Raw genomic sequence first — 19,541 nt, forward strand, 5'->3', positions numbered from 1 at the left:
AACAAACTCCTGATTGTATATGAACTAGGTCTACTTTGAGATGGGTTTAAATGAATAACATTTTTGTTTTCAAAAAAAGTTTTGAGAAAAAGTGAGACATTATTTGGTGTACCCGACACAATCCCTTACCATTTACATATCCCTATCAAACCATGAAGATGAAATCACCTAAAATAAACAAGTGGAGAGTTGATTACACATGTGTGCCTCATAAAGCCCAAAATAGGTGGATGAATATTCACCAATGACTTTCTTATTAAAAAATATTAATTTTGTAGTGAAATTTATAATAATTTTTCAAGAGATGATATATAAATTAAATCAAAGAGTCAAAGATTACAATTTATATTAACATCTTAGCATCAACTTGAACATTCAAGGGGTCAAAAGAACCACACACATATAAACTTATTAGAACAAACAAGAAATATGTTTAAATTCAAAATGATTATTACATTTTAATGCATAAACAATTATTGATTTGATTCATGTTTTCAAGTAGAAAGATAATTTGGTCATAAAGTTCTGGTGTTGCAAACCCAAAAAAACATAACAAGACATATCATTTTCAAAACAATGATGTTTCAACAACATTATTAACTCATTCTCCACCTGGTACTAGTGGAACATGATTCATCCTTATGTTCTCATAAAAATGCTCCACCAACCTCCAAGTTGTTGGATCTTCTGAAATCATTAAGCATTAAAACAATCGTTAAGTTCTATACTAGAAAGCTATGAAATATGGACTCTGACACAGATACTAGGACACGACACGATATAGATACTTTGACAAGGTTAATGTTGAAAATATAGGATACAACATCACTACATATATTATAGTATTTGACCTTCATCGACCCATGTATTATTAAAAGATTTAAAAAAATTCTGATCAAGATTAACATCTATAATTTCTCATTGATAACTTTACTTCAATAAATAATTAACCATTTTATATGTGTGTTAGATTTTTCCAAAATAAATATATAAGATGCATTGAATCAAATAAAAAACTAATAGTGTTTGAAACAATAGTCTGAATTATTTGTCTTTTTGCTGATTATTTGAATTGTCAGGCATATATTGTATGTGTATCATACAAGTGTTGGACATCAAGGCATGTCGTACATCGATTCAAAGAATGCCTAATAAAATATAAAGCTATTTTTTAAGACATTTGTTTGAGTTTTCCGACACTTGACTGACTCTTCTTGTATATATGGTATGAGTGTCAAATAAGTGTCAGACCCATGACACTCATGCTACTAGAGGTGTTTATGCTTGATAGCTAGCATGTATTGTTCTTATAATTTAGGTTGATCTAACTCAAAGTTTACATAACTAGTCTGTAATATATATATTTCCCTTTATTTATAAACAATTTAAGTCACATTTCATTGAATTTCAATCTCTTAACAAACTCTTAGGTGGCCCAATAGAAGTGTCTTAACAATAGGCGATCCAACATATATTTTAGAATTTGACTCAACTTAACTCAATCCTTACAAGACTAGTTTGTGAGGTTTGAATATCACCCTTATAACACATGTTAACTATATCTCACTCAATTTGAGAATCTTAACAACTAAAGCTTTTTTATAAAGAGTGACACGTGTTCCGTTACATCAACTCAATTGCTAGTTTCAGTAACATCTGAGCACAAAGCACATGATTTAGCTTACGACGCTCCACTTATTTACTTTTAAAGAGTGAGATTATAATATTTAATCTAATAGGAAAAAAATAGTAGATCTCATAATATCAATTTATTACATACTATACCATATCATATCATGTGTTTCAAACAAGTTCAAAATCAAATTTGTACTTATTTAGGTAATAAGAAGTACTTACACGAAGGTAATTATTGAAAGTGTCATTTGTTAAAACATTTAGAAGACAACTTGTTAGTGCAATTCCAGCTCTGCATTAATATGAAAGAATTTTTATTAAAAAACTTAAAATAATGAAAAGGGCATACTCAATCAACATACTTAAGATGATGTTTCTTCCCAATTAACCTGTGATTATCTGATAGTCGAGAATAACATGAGATTATGAGCTTCAAAAGTCGAGGTGCATGTTGTTTCTCAATACTTTTCAACACCGTGTCCAAAACACGTGCTACAGCAAAAAATCGTTCTACTGTAGCGCAAATATAAGCCAAACCATCATCATCTTCCAAAACTTTTTGAATTATGAATGTTGCTATCTGCAAAAATATCCAAATTTGATATATTGGTAACACAAGTGCATGAAAGAAAAATATGTGAAACAAATTGGCTAAAAATAGAGATTCTAACCATTTTTGATACTTCTTTTCCAATTTTCATATTGCACAAACACAAGTATACCAAAAGAAAATTAATACAATCGACACTTCACAAATAAAAATAATGGTATACATGTAATTAAAGAATCAAGTTATATAATCATTAAAATTCATAACTTAGTTATGTTTGTGTTTGTGTTTAAGTTTTTTTCAAAAATATTTTATTAAGAAATAATTTTTATTGAAAAAGTAAAATTGTTTTTTAGATTTTAAAGAAAAGTATTTTTAATATAAGAGATATAAAAGTATAATTTATATTGTGTAAGTTTTTTCAAATATATTATATATAGTTTTTAACTTGTATGTTTTTTCAATCATAATTTATACTTTTATTAAAAGTCTTTAAAGGTTAATGCCCAAATTATTTATATTAAAGTAAATTTACTTAATAATAGTCTTGCGTATTAAAAAAAATAGAACTAATTCAAATATAATACCTTTACAAGTGCACCAATGACTCCAAGACTAGCAAGCCTCAAATGTTCAAATTGTGGCAACTTGTTTGTTGTTTGAAGAAAGGGACACAAATGCAAAGGTATGTTAGCTGCATATCAATAAGAAAAGGTAAGTATGAGTAATGAAAAGACTAATTCTATTTTTTAGTTAACATGTCCTTTATGAAATTCAGAATAATTAAATAAATAAGAAAGTTGACATTACCCTCGATAAATAACATCTTTGTATCAGAGTGAGATGCCACGCACTATAATAAAAATATTAGAGAAAAGTATTAGAGAAATTTATTTCATATATTTTGTGTGAGAAAATGGAATTTAAAATATAATATTTCTACATGCTAAACACAATATTCAAAAGTTGTCATGACAAACTTATCTCACCTGAAATAGTGCAAGAACATTGCACACTCGAGTTGATTGTGCAACAGTGAGATTTTCCATTGAAATATTAGGAAATATTGAAAGTATTTCCTGTAAAATAAGATATCACTATCAGTAAATACAAGACATCCAATAAACTTGTCATATCATCACGGTTTAATTCTAATTCTTTTTTATAATCATATATATTTTGAGTGAATTGTAAAAATAAGAATATTATCTTTACATTAAAATGTAGAATTGAAAATATATAAACACGAATTGGTGAAAGATTTATGTAATAGAAAGAAATAAATAGGGAGACACATAAATTTAAAATTATAAAAAATTAGAATATGATAATTATTATAAAGGAGTGTAACATGGGAAAAGACAATAGTTAATAGTTTCATCCACTACCACTTTGTGTTATGCCAAATCTAAAATAACTATTGTTCAATCCACCGAGAAATGTAGCATAATAAAGTGCAATGGTTGATTTTTTCATCAACTACTACTTTGTGTTCCTCGAAACATAGAATAACTATTGTCAATCCACCAAAGTAAAACTCATATATAACTTTCTTTTGCCAAATCTTTTTTCGTAAAAAAATAGCAAGGTTCTAAAAAAAATTATAAACAAAGAAAGAAGGTTTCGAAAAGTAATAACACAAAGAAATCCAAAAAGAAAATAATATAGCAAATTAGTTACATATAACACACCTGTAAAAGTATCACAATAGTGCCAAAGGAATTCCACAATAGGGGTGCAAGTTCTTTGAATAACCCAGTCCACTGAAATATTTGAAATTGAAAAATATAAAACATGTGTCTTAATTGGACGAGTTCAAGAAACATTACATACAAACTAAATTGTAAAATAACAAATATCAAAATATAATAACACATGCTAATTTTCTCTTAAATAAATTTGATGTCGCCATCATTTTTATAGTAAATGATTTAATTTATTACATAAGATCAGTTAATATATTGAGTTTTTTATTGGTCGAAGTCACAACATGAGTCACTTGATTTCTATCTAACTACTGATATTGGTTGATTATATTGAAATGAGTTATTTTTTTCTTCATAGACTTTTTTTTTCTCTTATATCACATAGTATCACTTTTAATGACAATATGTATATCTCTATTTTATTTCAATCATACTAAGCATTACACTTTTATTTTCATTTTTTTTATTTTTTCTCTTTCTTCAAATGTCTCTCTTAATTGCAAGGTTTTTCTTCCTATTGAAGTCATGAGACATGAAATAAACATTAATCAACTCATGACATAGAGAATGATACAATAGTTATCGAATAATCTACATTTAATATGCCAATTACTAGTGTAAATCTATAACATGCAAAAAGATCTCATTTCCATCTAAATAACAACAATTAAAATAAAAAATATAATGTATGTTTGTATGCGTCTCAAAATACACTAAATAATGGATATTTTGGCTCAACTATAACTATAATCACACCTCAATTGTCCAAAAGCACCAGATAAAAATATGTGAATTACAATAAAATGTTATTGTTTACTTTACAGCAATTTACTTACATTAAAACTTTAACAACAGCTTCAAATTATATTTTAAACATATTTATTTATTTTGAAATTAAAGAAAATCGTAAGTCATAATACACTGAATAATGAGGATTTTTAATTCAACTATGACTAGAATGACCTAAATGATAAAGCTTCTTGAATTACCCAAATACCCAAAAATTACCTTAAAATTACCTAAATATGTTATTAGATTTACAAAAGGGGCCACATAACAATCTAAATCTATGTTGATAGAGAAAATACATTCAGTTTCATACTAAACAACTCCTTTAATAAATGGATTACTCGTAATTTTATTAAAATATTATAAAAAGAAAAGAAAAAGAGAAAGATAGAATAGTAAGAACCTTAGAGAGTACATGAAGAGCGTTTTCTCGGAGATCAGACCTTTGAAGTATAATAACAAGACGTTCCACATACGCCATCCTTTAGACATTTGCACTAGTTTAAGTAGAAGCATTGAGAGGAGCTACGAAAGACTCATCGTTGTTGATTGAGAACAAGTGAGAAGGAAAATTTGCCATCGATTAAATCTGAAAAAAATGGTGCAATAAGATATCAATTTTATCACTTTAGTTTAAATTTATGTATCTGTACATTGATAAAAATGAATGTTATATATATATATATATATATATATATATATATATATATATATATATATATATATATATATATATATATATATATATATATATATATATATATATATATATATATAATAAGATAAAAATTTACTTTTTTATAAATTTCTTTTTTTTAACTATTCATTATTTCTAGTGATTTTATTACTTTATTGAAATATTATTATTTATAATATTAATTATATAAACTAGATACTCTGTTAAGAAAAAAATATTGATAAAAAAGACTTAAAGTTATATATTATTTAGAATTTTATCTTTATTGATAATTTGTGAATTTTCATTAGTTTTAATCTCTATTACTTCAAAATAAAATACTTTGAAACTGTAGTAAAATATATATTGTTAAATTAATATTTTGAATATGTAGTAAAATATATATTACTTCAAAATAAATAATTTGTGAATTTTCATTATTTACAAATTAATTTAATATTTTGAATCTGTAGTAAAATATATATTACTTCAAAATAAAATACTTAAGAAATTGTTAAATTATACTTTCAAATAAATTAACGTCATTTTCTTACTAAAACAATTATGTTAAATTTCCTCTTTATAAGTAGATGAGGTAGGTCAAGTCATAGATATAAATTGATATTTAGGTTTCAATGTTTTTCAATAAGATTTATTTGTATTTATATATTAGTATCTATAAATTGTTGATATTTATAAATTTATAAAATTATTATTTTTAAATATATATATATATATATATATATATATATATATATATACATATATATATATATATATATATATATATATATATATATAGATAGATAGATAGATAGATAGATAGATAGATAGATAGATATATATATATATATATATATATATATATATAGAGAGAGAGAGAGAGAGAGAGAGATAGATAGATAGATAGATAGATAGATAGATAGATAGATAGATAGAGAGAGAGAGAGAGAGAGAGAGAGAGAGTTAGTATCCATTGATACAAAGGTTGGGTCATTAGTTTTTTTAAAATTGAAAGGTCCATATTTATGCATTCAACTTTGATTTTTTTATGCTTCTGAATTTTTTTCATTTCATAAATAAAAGTTATTTACTTTTTTAATATTGAATACAATTTGTTTGAATTTTTATTTTTTAAAATTTGTCTATATCTCTCCCCCTCTCCCTCTATGTTTTTCTTTTCATTTTCGTTATCAAAATATTCAATTTATAATATAATCTTAACAAGGTTATATTTATAAGTTTATGTTTTTAAACAAAATCGTAATTTAAAAAATATTATTGATTTATAAATTTAAAGAGCTTATTTATAGTAAGAAATAAATATAAATAAAAATATAAAAACTGAGAATTCTACAACATAATATTAAAACCTATACAACCATTTTACACCTAATTTACTCAAATAACACCTGTCAATGGAGCTTCCAATGTGATATGTATAATAATAACAAAAATACTATTGTTTTCAAAAATTATAATATTTTACCACTGTTTTTAAAACATTTCAGAACTATATGCATCAATAAATTGTAGACTATTATAATAATATAATAATATATATATATATATATATATATATATATATATATATATATATATATATATATATATATATATATATAAAATATTAAAATGGTTTACTTTTATGTAGGATTTATTCGAAAATTCTATGGAAATAGCCATTAGGGAATTTATAATAAAAAATAATAATAATAATAATAAACAATTTTGACAATAGTGAATATTCAAAATTAAATCAAAATAAAATGAAATATTTAGGGGGTAGAATCAAAGTAGTAGTAAATATTATTTTTATACATTACTATATGCTTCATTGAGATAATTATAATATACGAAAAAATGATTTTTAATTAACTTTTTTTGAAAGTTGTTAGTTTAAAATACTAATCTTTTTATTAATTGTTAATTTATTTTAAATGTAGGCATATTAGTCCTTTAGTCCCTTAACTTTAAGCGAAGTTTCATGTTGGTCCCCTAACATTATCAATAGTGTTATCGTTATTAGAAAAAATGCAATGGGGATGTCTTTTCATGGGAGATTTATGATCAATTATTTAGAATGGTACTTTAGAGTATCTCACACTCATATCATCCTCCGAGGTTGAGACTGAAAGGACCGTTTAAGTCACGGAAGCTAAGTCCGAGATACATAGGGCCATACTAGATTATGGAGAGTATTGGAGAAGTAGCCTATAGGTTAGTTTTACCACCTTCTCAATTAGAAATGCATGATGTTTTTCATGTATCCCAACTCCGAAAGTTCATTCCAGATTCTCTTCAGCATGTTCTTCCAAATTCGATAGAAGAGGAAGCAGATCTGACTTTCAAACCTCTACCAAGTCGCATTACAGGACGAGAGGTTAAGGTATTAAGGAATAAGGAGATTCCTCTTGTTAAGGTTCAGTGGGATGAATAACATCTCGGCGATGCTACCAAGGAACTGGAGTCAGAAATGCGAGAAGCTTACCCTCATATCTTCCAGGTAATATTTAAATTCGAGGACGATTTTTTATTTAGGGGGGGGGGGGGGGGAGGATGTAATACCCCGTATTTCCTTAAATACCTAAATTCCTATTAATTGAAGTCAATTGAGTTCCTATGTGCTCTAAAAGTTGTCAATTGGGATAAATAGAGTAAATAGTAAGTTCAGGTTGACTTAATTAATATTAATTGGGACTGACCTTTTATTAATTGGGACATTTTGGTAACACCAATAATGGGTCAATAGCTCTGGTAGAACAAATATTACAAGTGTAGTGCCACTTGAGATATTTGTTACTACCTGTAACCTTTTCTAACCACATGTTACTTGTGGTAAATGGTGGCCACATGTTATTATCTCTTACCAACTACCCACATGTGCCATTTTCATTTTTTTCTCTATGTATCAGTAAGAATAGAGAGAAATAGAAAAGCTGAAGAGAAGAAGGGAAAACAAGGCTAGTGGAGAAGAAGAAGAAGAAAAGATTGGAACCAACACCATAATCTTCATCCTCATCTAATCTTCAACAACTTCTCCTCTTCAATTTCTTGAGGTAGGTTCTAGTTAGAAACCCTAGATTTCTAGAAGATTAGGGTTGTAGAATCATAGATAAATCATGAAAATCAATGCTACATGATGAGTATTTCTCTTACTCTTGTTGATTTCCATGAACATGTGTTTTGATATGTTCTTATGATTGTTGTGATTACATGATTTGTTGTGGTTGTGGTTAAATGATTGGATGTGTTTATGACCTTGAAATCCTTGTGGTTATGAACTTGGAATTCTTTTTATACATGTGTATATGAGCATGTAGTGAGATGAGTGTGTTGGAAGAAGGAGTGGGTCTTTGTTGGAAATGGATTGACAGAGGAAAAATGGTGTTCTATGAAGTGAAAACGTGAAAATGTGTGTGGACCAATCGATTGGTCCCTGCAACCAATTGATTGCACAACCCTTTTATTTTGCAGAAGATGTGATTTTTACAGGACCGATCGATTGACAGTGTATTACAATCAATTGCACAAACTTTCTATTTATGAACAGTGGAAAATTTTAGTGAGCCAATCGATTGATCCTCAGCAAACTTTGAAAAACAGAATTGTGAGACGAACCAATCGTTTGGGCCTCCCCAACCAATCGATTGACTTATGCTAAAAACTTCAAAATCTATTCCTTAAGTGTTTCTAAATGAATTCCTCCAACCATTAATCATTCATGATGCTATGCTTATGTTGAATACATGCTAATGGTGAAAATTACATGATGAATCTAGTAAGTTAACCTAGGATTGGTATTAAGTCATGAGTGAGGTTTGTAACTTAGATAACATGAGAAGACGGTATTCATTCGTACGACGCTTAGGTAGAGGTCGTGAACAAATTTTGGCCATGATTGAGAATGAGACGCATTGTATGGAACATGCCATCTTATTATTTGTGTATTGTGGTGAATGAAGTCACCTGTTTTAAAATACATTAGAGAGAGAGAGAGAGAGAGAGAGAGAGAGAGAGAGAGAAAGAGAGAGTTAGTATCCATTGATACAAAGTTTGTTCATTAGTTCTTTTTTTTTAAATCGAAAGGTCTATATTTATGCATTCAACTTTGATTTTTTTTATGCTTCTGAATTTTTTTATTTCATAAATATAAGTTATTTCCTTTTTTAATATTGAATACAATTTGTTTGATTTTTTTTTAATTTATCTGTATCTCCCCCCTCTCCCTCTCTCTCTCTCTCTTTTCTTTTCATTTTCGATATCAAAATATTCAATTTATATTATAATTTATTAAGTTTATGTTTTTAAAAAAAATCATAAATTAAAAAATAATATTGATTTATAAATTTAAAGATCTTATTTATATAAAGACAGAAATATAAAAAAAAATATAAAAAGAGGGAATTCTGCAACATAATATTAAAACCTATACAACCATTTTACACCTAGTTTACTGAAATAACACCTCCCAATAGAGCTACCATTGTGATATGTATAATAATAAAAAAAAACACTATTGCTTTAACAAATTATAATATTCTACCACTTTTTTTAAAACATTTCAAAAATATATTCATCAATAAATTTTTGACTATTATAATAATAATAATAATAATAATAATAATATTATTAATGTTAATATTGAGAATATATATATATATATATATATATATATATATATATATATATATATATATATATATAATTAAAATGTTGTACTTTAACGAATGATTTATTCAAAAATTCTATGGAAATAGCCATTAGGGAATTTATCATAATAATAATAATAATACAAATAATAATAATAATAATAATAATAATAATAATAATAATAATAATAATAATAATAATAAACAATTTTGACAATAGTGAATATTCAAAACTAAATCAAAATAAAATGAAATGTTTAGGGGATAGAATCAAAGTAGTAGTAAATATTTTTTTATGCATTATCATATGCTTTATTGAGATAATTATAATATACCAAAAGAATGATTTTTAATTAACTTTTTTTGAATGTTGTTAGTTTAAAATACTATTCTTTTTATAAATTACTAATTCATTTTAAATGTTGGCATACTTAGTCCTTAGGTCCCTTAACTTTAAGCGAAGTTTCATGTTGGTCACCTAACTAAAAAATGTTACGTATTGGTACCTTAACCTCTCTTCCGTTAAAGTATTTTATCTGTTCCGTTAGTTAGGGTGAGAAAACGTTAAGTATGGCTGAGGTGGCATGCCAGGTATGTCTTTTCATGGGAGATTTATGGATGGTTATTTAGAATGGTACTTTAGAGTATCTCCCACTCATATCATCCTCCGAGGTTGAGACTGAAAGGACTGTTTAAGTCACGGAAGCTAAGTCCGAGATACATAGGGCCATACCAGATTATGGAGAGGATTGGAGAAGTATCCTACAGATTAGTTTTACCACCTTCACAATTAGAAATGCATGATGTTTTTCATGTATCCCAACTCCGAAAGTTCATTCCAGATTCTCTTCAGCCTGTTCTTCTAGATTCGATAGAAGTGGAAGCAGATCTGACTTTCAAACCTCTACCAAGTCGCATTACAGGACGAGAAGTTAAGGTATTAAGGAATAAGGAGATCCCTCTTGTTAAGGTTCAGTGGGATGAATAACATCCGGGCGATGCTACCTAGGAACTGGAGTCTGAAATGCGAGAAGCTTACCCTCATCTGTTCCAGGTAATATTTAAATTCGAGGAAGAATTTTTATTTAAGGGGGGGGGGGGGGGGGTGAGGATGTAATACCCCGTATTTCCTTAAATATCTAAATTCCTATTAATTGAGGTCAATTGAGTTCCTATGTGATCTAAAAGTTGTCAATTGGGATAAATAGAGTAAATAGTGAGTTCAGGTTGACTTAATTAATATTAATTGGGACAGACCTTTTATTAATTGGGACATTTTGGTAACACTAATAATGGGTCAATAGCTCTGGTAGAACAAATATTACAAGTGTAGTGCCACTTGAGATATTTGTTACTACTTGTAACCTTTTCTAACCACATGTTATTTGTGGTAAATGGTGGCCACATGTTATTATCTCTTACCAACTACCCGCACGTGCCATTTTCATTTTTTTCTCTATGTATCAGTAAGAATAGAGAGAAAGAGAAAAGCTCAAGAGAAGAATGGAAAACTAGGCTAGTGGAAAAGAAGAAGAAAAGAAGAAGAAGAAGAAGAAGAAGAAGAAGAAAAAGAAGAAAAGATTGGAACCAACACCATCATCTTCATCCTCATCTCATCTTCAACAACTTCTCCTCTTCAATTTCTTGAGGTAGGTTCTAGTTAGAAACCCTAGATTTCTAGAAGATTAGGGTTGTAGAATCATAGATAACTCATGAAAATCAATGCTACATGATGAGCATTTCTCTTGCTCTTGTTGATTTCCATGAACATGTGCTTTGATGTGTTCCTATGATTGTTGTGATTACATGATTTGTTGCGGTTGTAGTGAAATGATTGGATGTGTTTATGACCTTGAAATCCTTGTGGTTATGAACTTGGAATTCTTTTTATACAAGTATATATGAGCATGTAGTGATATGGGTGTGTTGGAAGAAGGAGTGGGTCTTTGTTGGAAATGGATTGACAGAGGAAAAATGGTGTTCTATGAAGTGAAAATATGAAAATGTGGATGGACAATTCGATTGGTCCTTGCAACCAATCAATTGCACAACCCTTTTGTTTTGCAGAAGATGTGATTTTTACAGGACCAATTGATTGACAGTGTATTACAATCAATTGCACAAACTTTCTATTTATAAATAGTGGAAAATTTTAGTGAGCCAATCGATTGATCCTCAGCAAACTTAGAAAAACAGAAATGTGAGAGGAACCAATCGTTTGGGCCTCCCCAACCAATCAATTGACTTATGCTAAAAACTTCAAAATCTATTTCTTAAGTTTTTCTAAATGCATTCCTCCAACCATTAATCATTTCTGATGCTATGCTTATGTTGAATACATGCTAATGGTGAAATTTACATGATGAATCTAGTAAGTTAACCTAGGATTGGTATTAAGTCATGAGTGAGGTTTGTAACTTAGATAACATGAGAAGACGGTATTCATTCGTACGACGCTTATGTGGAGGTCGTGAACGAATTGTTGCCATGATTGAGAATGAGACGCATTGTATGGAACATGTCATGTTATTATTTGTGTATTGTGAGGAATGAAGTCACCTGTTATTAAATACAATAAAAAATATTGATTATCACTTCAAAATAAAATACTTAAGAAATTATTAAAATATACTATCAAATAAATTAAAGAAATTTTCTTACTAAAACAATTATGTTAAATCCTTATTATAATGTGTGTGTATATATATATATATATATATATATATATATATATATATATATATATATATATATATATATATATATATATATATATATATATATATATATATATATATATATATATATATATATATATATATATATATATATATATATAGAGAGAGAGAGAGAGAGAGAGAGAGAGAGAGAGAGAGAGAGAGTTAGTATCCATTGATAGAAAGTTTGTTCATTAGTTCTTTTTTTTTAAAATCGAAAGGTCTATATTTATGTATTCAACTTTGATATTTTTTAGGCTTCTGAATTTTTTTATTTCATAAATATAAGTTATTTCCTTTTTTAATATTGAATACAATTTGTTTGAATTTTTTTTGAATTTATCTGTATCTCCCCCCTCTCCCTCTCTCTCTCTTTTTTCTTTTCATTTTCGATATCAAAATATTCAATTTATATTATAATTTATTAAGTTTATGTTTTTAAACAAAATCATAAATTAAAAAATATTATTGATATATAAATTTAAAAATCTTATTTATATAAAGACATAAATATAAATAAAAATATAAAAAGAGGGAATTCTGCAACATAATATTAAAACCTACTTTACTGAAATAACACCTCCTAATGGAGCTACCATTGTGATATGTATAATAATAAAAAAAACTATTGCTTTAACAAATTATAATATTCTAACACTATTTTTAAAACATTTCAAAAATATATTCATCTATAAATTATTGACTATTATTATAATAATAATAGTAATAATGATAATAATATTAATATTAATATTAAGAATATATATATATATATTAATATATATAAATATATATATATATATATATATATATATGTATGTATATATGTATATATATATATATATATATATATATATATATATATATATATACATATAATTAAAATGTTGTACTTTTACGAATGATTTATTCAAAATCTCAATGGAAATAGCCATTAGGGAATTTATCATAATAATAATAATAATACAAATAATAATAATAATAATAATAATAATTATTATTATAATAATAATAATAATAATAATAATAATAATAATATATAAACAATTTTGACAATAGATAATATCCAAAACTAAATTAAAATAAAATGAAATATTTAGGGGATAGAATCAAAGTAGTAGTAAATATTTTTTTATGCATTATCATATGCTTTATTGAGATAATTATAATATACCAAAAGAATGATTTTTAATTAACTTTTTTTGAAAGTTGTTAGTTTAAAATACTATTCTTTGTATAAATTACTAATTCATTTTAAATGTTGGCATACTTAGTCCTTAGGTCCCTTAACTTTAAGCGAAGTTTCATGTTGGTCACCTAACTAAAAAATGTTACGTATTGGTACCTTAACATCTCTTCCGTTAAAGTATTTTATTTGTTCCGTTAGTTAGGGTGAGAAAACATTAAGTATGGCTGAGGTGGCATGTCGGGTATGCAACCATTCAAGTTAAGACTTAACTGTTGTGTTATAAACCATTTAGGGTTTGTGTTTTTCAAATCTTCATCTTCCTCCTTCATTTTTCAGTGTTCATACATCCATCTTCTATCTTCCATCGTGCATTAATTTGTTCATACATCCATCTTCCATCTTCCATCTTCCATCTTCCGTCGTGCATTTGTATTCCTCCATCTTCCATCAGTGCTTCAATATCTAAGAAGCAAGCAGTTTCTCAATCACAAGCTTTGGTACATCTAAATCCATGCTTCGTAGAAACAAGATAATTGAGTGTTTTTTCCAAGATGATAGTGTTCTTCATACTGTTACTGAGCAATGTCAACTATGAGAAAAAAGTTTGGGATTGTAGAAATTACAGAAATCACATGGACAAGGGGTGTAATTTCTTCAAGTGGTTACGCGATGAATTTGTTGATGAAAGGGATTTGTAGCTTGAAATACAAAATAAGAAAATTAACAAATTGTAGAAAGAGGTTATCTAGACTAAAAGATGCTTGAAAATGTCCATTATGGTTGGGATATTTAGCTTAGGGTTGAACCTTGTGTTTGTAACAAAGTATTTCAATTAGGATTAGGGTAATTTAGTGTTTTGTTTTTACAATATGATTGTAATCTTCTGTTTATTTAATGAAGAACATTAATGTCTATTTTACCAAAGTGTTGTGTTTGTACATTATTCATCTGTTTTAACACTGATACGTAACTCGTATAAAAGTTGGAACAAAATATAACTTGTTATAATGCATATCTATAACATTCCAAAAAGTGATACAAAAAGGTATTATAATCCATTGTCATTAAGTCATTATAAGGAATATCAATAACATTACATAAAGGGATTACAGGCCATTGTCAATAAGCCATTATAAGGCACTAAAATAACATTACAAAAAACTATTGTCAATAAGCCATTATAAGGCACTAAAATAACATTACAAAAAGGCATTATAACGCATAATAGACATCACAATAAACATCATGGTTAACTTGAAATAGGCTTCCCACCCTTTTGAAGTTTTCTTTTTCTTTTTGGGTGGTGGCTGACATGAAACTGTTGGTTGTGGTGGCTGACTTTAAATTGTTGGTTGTGGTGGTTGACTTGAAATTATTGCTTGTGGTTCTTGAGTTAAGGCTCCTTCTTTTACCTGAGGTTGAGGTACCACTGGTTGTGGCAGTTTACATGTGACTTTATTGTGACCTTCCTTGTGGAAACGACTGCAATTGATTCCATGGTTTGCCCTTTTCAAATGTGTCTCATCCCTCACCATTTCTCCAGCTTCTTTATTCCTCTTTTTCTTGGGCCTTCCAGGTTGTCATGCTATGAAACATGATGAGTAATATATAAATGACATTCCCCAGTCATTACTGCAATTGTTTGCATCCTCTTAGTTCCTTTGTCATCCTCTAACAACACAATATCACAAGCATTCATTTCATCGTAATACCAAAGTTTATCTACAGTTGGAAATGTGTGTTACTTCGCATCCATCTCAAGACAGGAAATCCATTACACTTACTTGTGACCATAATGCTACTATCATATACTTCTCTTAATACCAAGGTATAACTTCCTCCACTCCACTACATACTCTAGAAATCCTCGTTGCGAACAATCATCAACTACAAGCCTATAACTTTGTCTTAATGAATCTTAATGGTCCCATTGTACCTTTATCTAAAATGAACCCCATTACAACGGTTGTATTACAACATCCACACTACTTCCACACTCGGTGTTCACTTGTCTTCCTATGGTAATTCTCTCAGTTCCAATTACAAAACCATTCTACTAGAATTCCTTAAATCCAACTTATTTGCTCTTCTCCTCAACCAGATCTCATACAACCAAAACTCACTGGAGCTTCCATTACTATATAATGTGCGTTATCTCTCTCCAACACCAACTCTTGTAATTGATCCTTAGGTAACTCAACATTCCATAATGGTCTCTTACTAACACTGAACCACTGCTGAGCTATTCCAAATCCGATCTCCCATCTAAGACTGAACATACTTGGTTTATCTTCTAACCTCCATTTGGTCCATACATGTTTCACTTGGAATAGGCAGCCATGTCCTCGAGTCTCTCCTTACACTTCACCACTACCTTAGGCTCCCAACAAAACTGAACGTCCTTATCCCTCAAGTCCTTAACCACTTGCAAGATACAGTTCCAAATATATATATGTACTCCATGAAGTACTCTCGTTCTTCCAAAATATTTTAGTGGCCTTAGAAACTGAAACACTGATACACTACCTCACTTCCAGACCTTATGACATATGCGTAACATAACCATCCTTTCTCCTTTACCATACGGAATTACTCAGAATACTTATTCCATATCAGTGAGTATATCTTACTCCACTAGCAATTCACACCTTTCTCAAAGCTCTGACAATTCATCCAATAGAGATCCTCAACTTCTCAACTATGTTAACACCGCAGAATCACTTGAATGATACACTACTCTTCAATTCCATAATACCCAAATCACAACTCCTCTGAAACTTCATCTGGGCTACCTAGTTATCCTTACTTTCTAACTCTTGGCTTGAGCCTACTCTCAAAGCACAAGTTCAACCCACACTTCGGAGTCCTCGTGGTCGCTCAACCATGATCCTACCTACCATGCACATAGCATTAGGTTGATCAGGCCTAATACTACATACAGTGATATTAAGAATCATGTTGGCTAAACACACATATGAGGCATGAATAGATTTACTTATGATGTTTCAAGGCTAGGTCAAGAATCGACCTGCTCTGATACCAACTGTAACAACCCGTATAATATATATCTAGAATAATATCATACAAGTGTTAATAATTGGTACTGATCCAACATAAGTGCCTAATGGCATCAATATATATACATGTCTAAACTAAAAACATCAATGGAACATGTCATACAATAATGCCTAAACAATAAAAATCTAAGAACTATGTGCAATATCTTCATTGCACACAACTCCACAGCGGAAGATCATGATAAACAGCATCCCTTGAAACATCCATAACAGCTTCTCATAGATTCAACCTGTAAGGATTACCTGAAAAATAACAATAATGATGGGATGAGATAATAATCTCAGTGAGTTCTCCTATCCTATGGGTCCACTTGGCTCTACAGGGTTTCTAATCAATATTCAACTCATATCCAACTCAAGTCAACAAGGGAACGAAGACTTGAGCGATGAGGCAGCTATCTCACAATTGTATGTCAACATGCATTTGAGTTCTCATAACTCAACCTCGATCATTATTCATATCACGACGCATCAATTCCCGAACGGACTTACGTCTAAGCCAGACCCGGTTCATGCATGCTCGTATGATTCGACTTTCGCGGTGGATATCGGGTCCTTTATGAGGCTTAATCCCCAGTTCAAGCGACCGTCACCCGTATGGGACTCTAACCCACCTAGGGTATCTTTCACCGTATGTGACTCTAACCCACCTAGGTGTCCATCTTTCCCCCATGTCCGCCATGGTTGGGGCTCAAATCCAATTGAGGCTCGAATCATTGGTCCCACATCCCAATGCTTACTCATCTAAGCATACCAATAGAGATGTGTACCACCATAGAAAACACACATTCTGAATACATGATCGGTTCCACAAATCATCGGTTCCACGAACCATAAAAAAATTCATCAATCATAGGTGACTTCATTCACCACAATACACAACAATAACATGGCATGTTCCATACAATGCGTCTCATTCTCAATCATGGCAACGATTCATCCACGACCTCCACATAAGCGTCGTACGAATGAATACCATATTCTCATACATGTATCACACTGTTCCATAACCTAGATTATATTTCTAAGTTATTAATCAAGTTATTCTCCTAGGTTTCCTCACTCATCTTTGTAAGATTTTTAATCATGTAATTTCACAATCAAACATATCAACAATGTTTAACAGTCATCATAATATAATTCATAGCATTTATAAATCACATAGCATTTTATAACATGGAACAATAATAATAGCCCTTTACGTTATCTTTCTAACGCATCCGTCCGTGTCCAAAATGGAGTTATAACCCTCAATTAATTCATTAATCTATCTTAATCAAGATTTAGGTTAACATATATTCATTGCATAAGTATTCAATAACAACATCTTTGGCCTAGTGGTAAGGCTTGTACAATTACAACGAGGTTCCGGGTTCAAGCCCCATTGGTAACATATTTTAATTCATCAAATAATTAATTCATGTTAATAGATTGATCAAATGAATCAATCGATTCAATGTGAACTTCTCTAAAAAAATTTACAGGACTAATCGATTTTCAAACTTCTTCAAAAATTCATCTTTTAACCACTCCTTTTTCCCATTTCAACCACCCCAATCCATACCAAAACATACACCATCATGAATCCATGCCAAAACACATAACAATCATACAACATAACATAACATCAAGAACATCATGAAGCAACATCAACATGTCATATCAACAACCATAACCATAAGGCATCAACACCATGATACACTAAGACAACATGTGAAGGTTAGGGATCAAGACATACAAGCATGTATGAGTAAGAACAACAACAAGCTCATCATGGATTCATCAAGTTCATGATTATGCATTACACACAAAACCTAACCCCAATTTATAAAGTTTCTTCCCCCAAATGCTATACTAGCTAAGAACTCACCTTGGAGATGAAGATGGTGAAATAAATGTGAAGTTGGTGATGAAGATGAGATGATGGTGGTGAATGTTTCCATGGCTTTCTCTTCTTCTTCCTTCGTTCATTTTCTTCTCTCCTTCCTCTTTCTCTTTCCTCTTTCTCTTTCTTCTTACCTTCTCTTTCTTTTCTTTTTCCTTTCTGATATCTCTCACTCTCTCTTACCTACTTCTTCTTATCCTTTTCTTCTTCTCTTTCTTTCTAACCACACAAAATACATATATAATATTTATAATATCAAGTAGTAATAAAAATATCCCAATTGATATTTTATCTTCCAGTACCAATTGACCAATTATTAATGTTACCAAAAATGTCCTCTCTGGTACTTATTAATATTGATCTGTCTCTTTTATTAATAATTAATCTCTTCAGAGTTCACTGGTTACTCTATTGGTCCCAATTGACAACATTTAGAGCACATAGGAGCTCAAATTGTTACAACTAACAAAAGATATAGTACACAGGAACTCAATTGATCTCAACTGACAACTAATTGAGCATTTAAGGGAATATGAGATATTACATTAGGGGTGGCATGTATAATTTATGGGATGTCATGTTTTCCTAAGTTTTGATGCTAGATAGAACAAACTCTTGATTGTATATGAACTAGGTCTACTTTGAGATGAGTTTAAATGAATAAC

At 29.2% G+C, this 19,541-nt stretch overlaps 1 pseudogene; it reads right to left on the reverse strand.

Annotated features, from left to right (window-relative positions):
• Positions 1–390: 390 nt before the first annotated feature.
• Positions 391–19,541, reverse strand: part of LOC127117718 (uncharacterized) — a 125,513-nt pseudogene continuing 106,362 nt past the window's right edge.

This window comes from Lathyrus oleraceus, chromosome 2, assembly GCF_024323335.1.
Source record: "Lathyrus oleraceus cultivar Zhongwan6 chromosome 2, CAAS_Psat_ZW6_1.0, whole genome shotgun sequence".
NCBI lineage: Eukaryota > Viridiplantae > Streptophyta > Magnoliopsida > Fabales > Fabaceae > Lathyrus > Lathyrus oleraceus.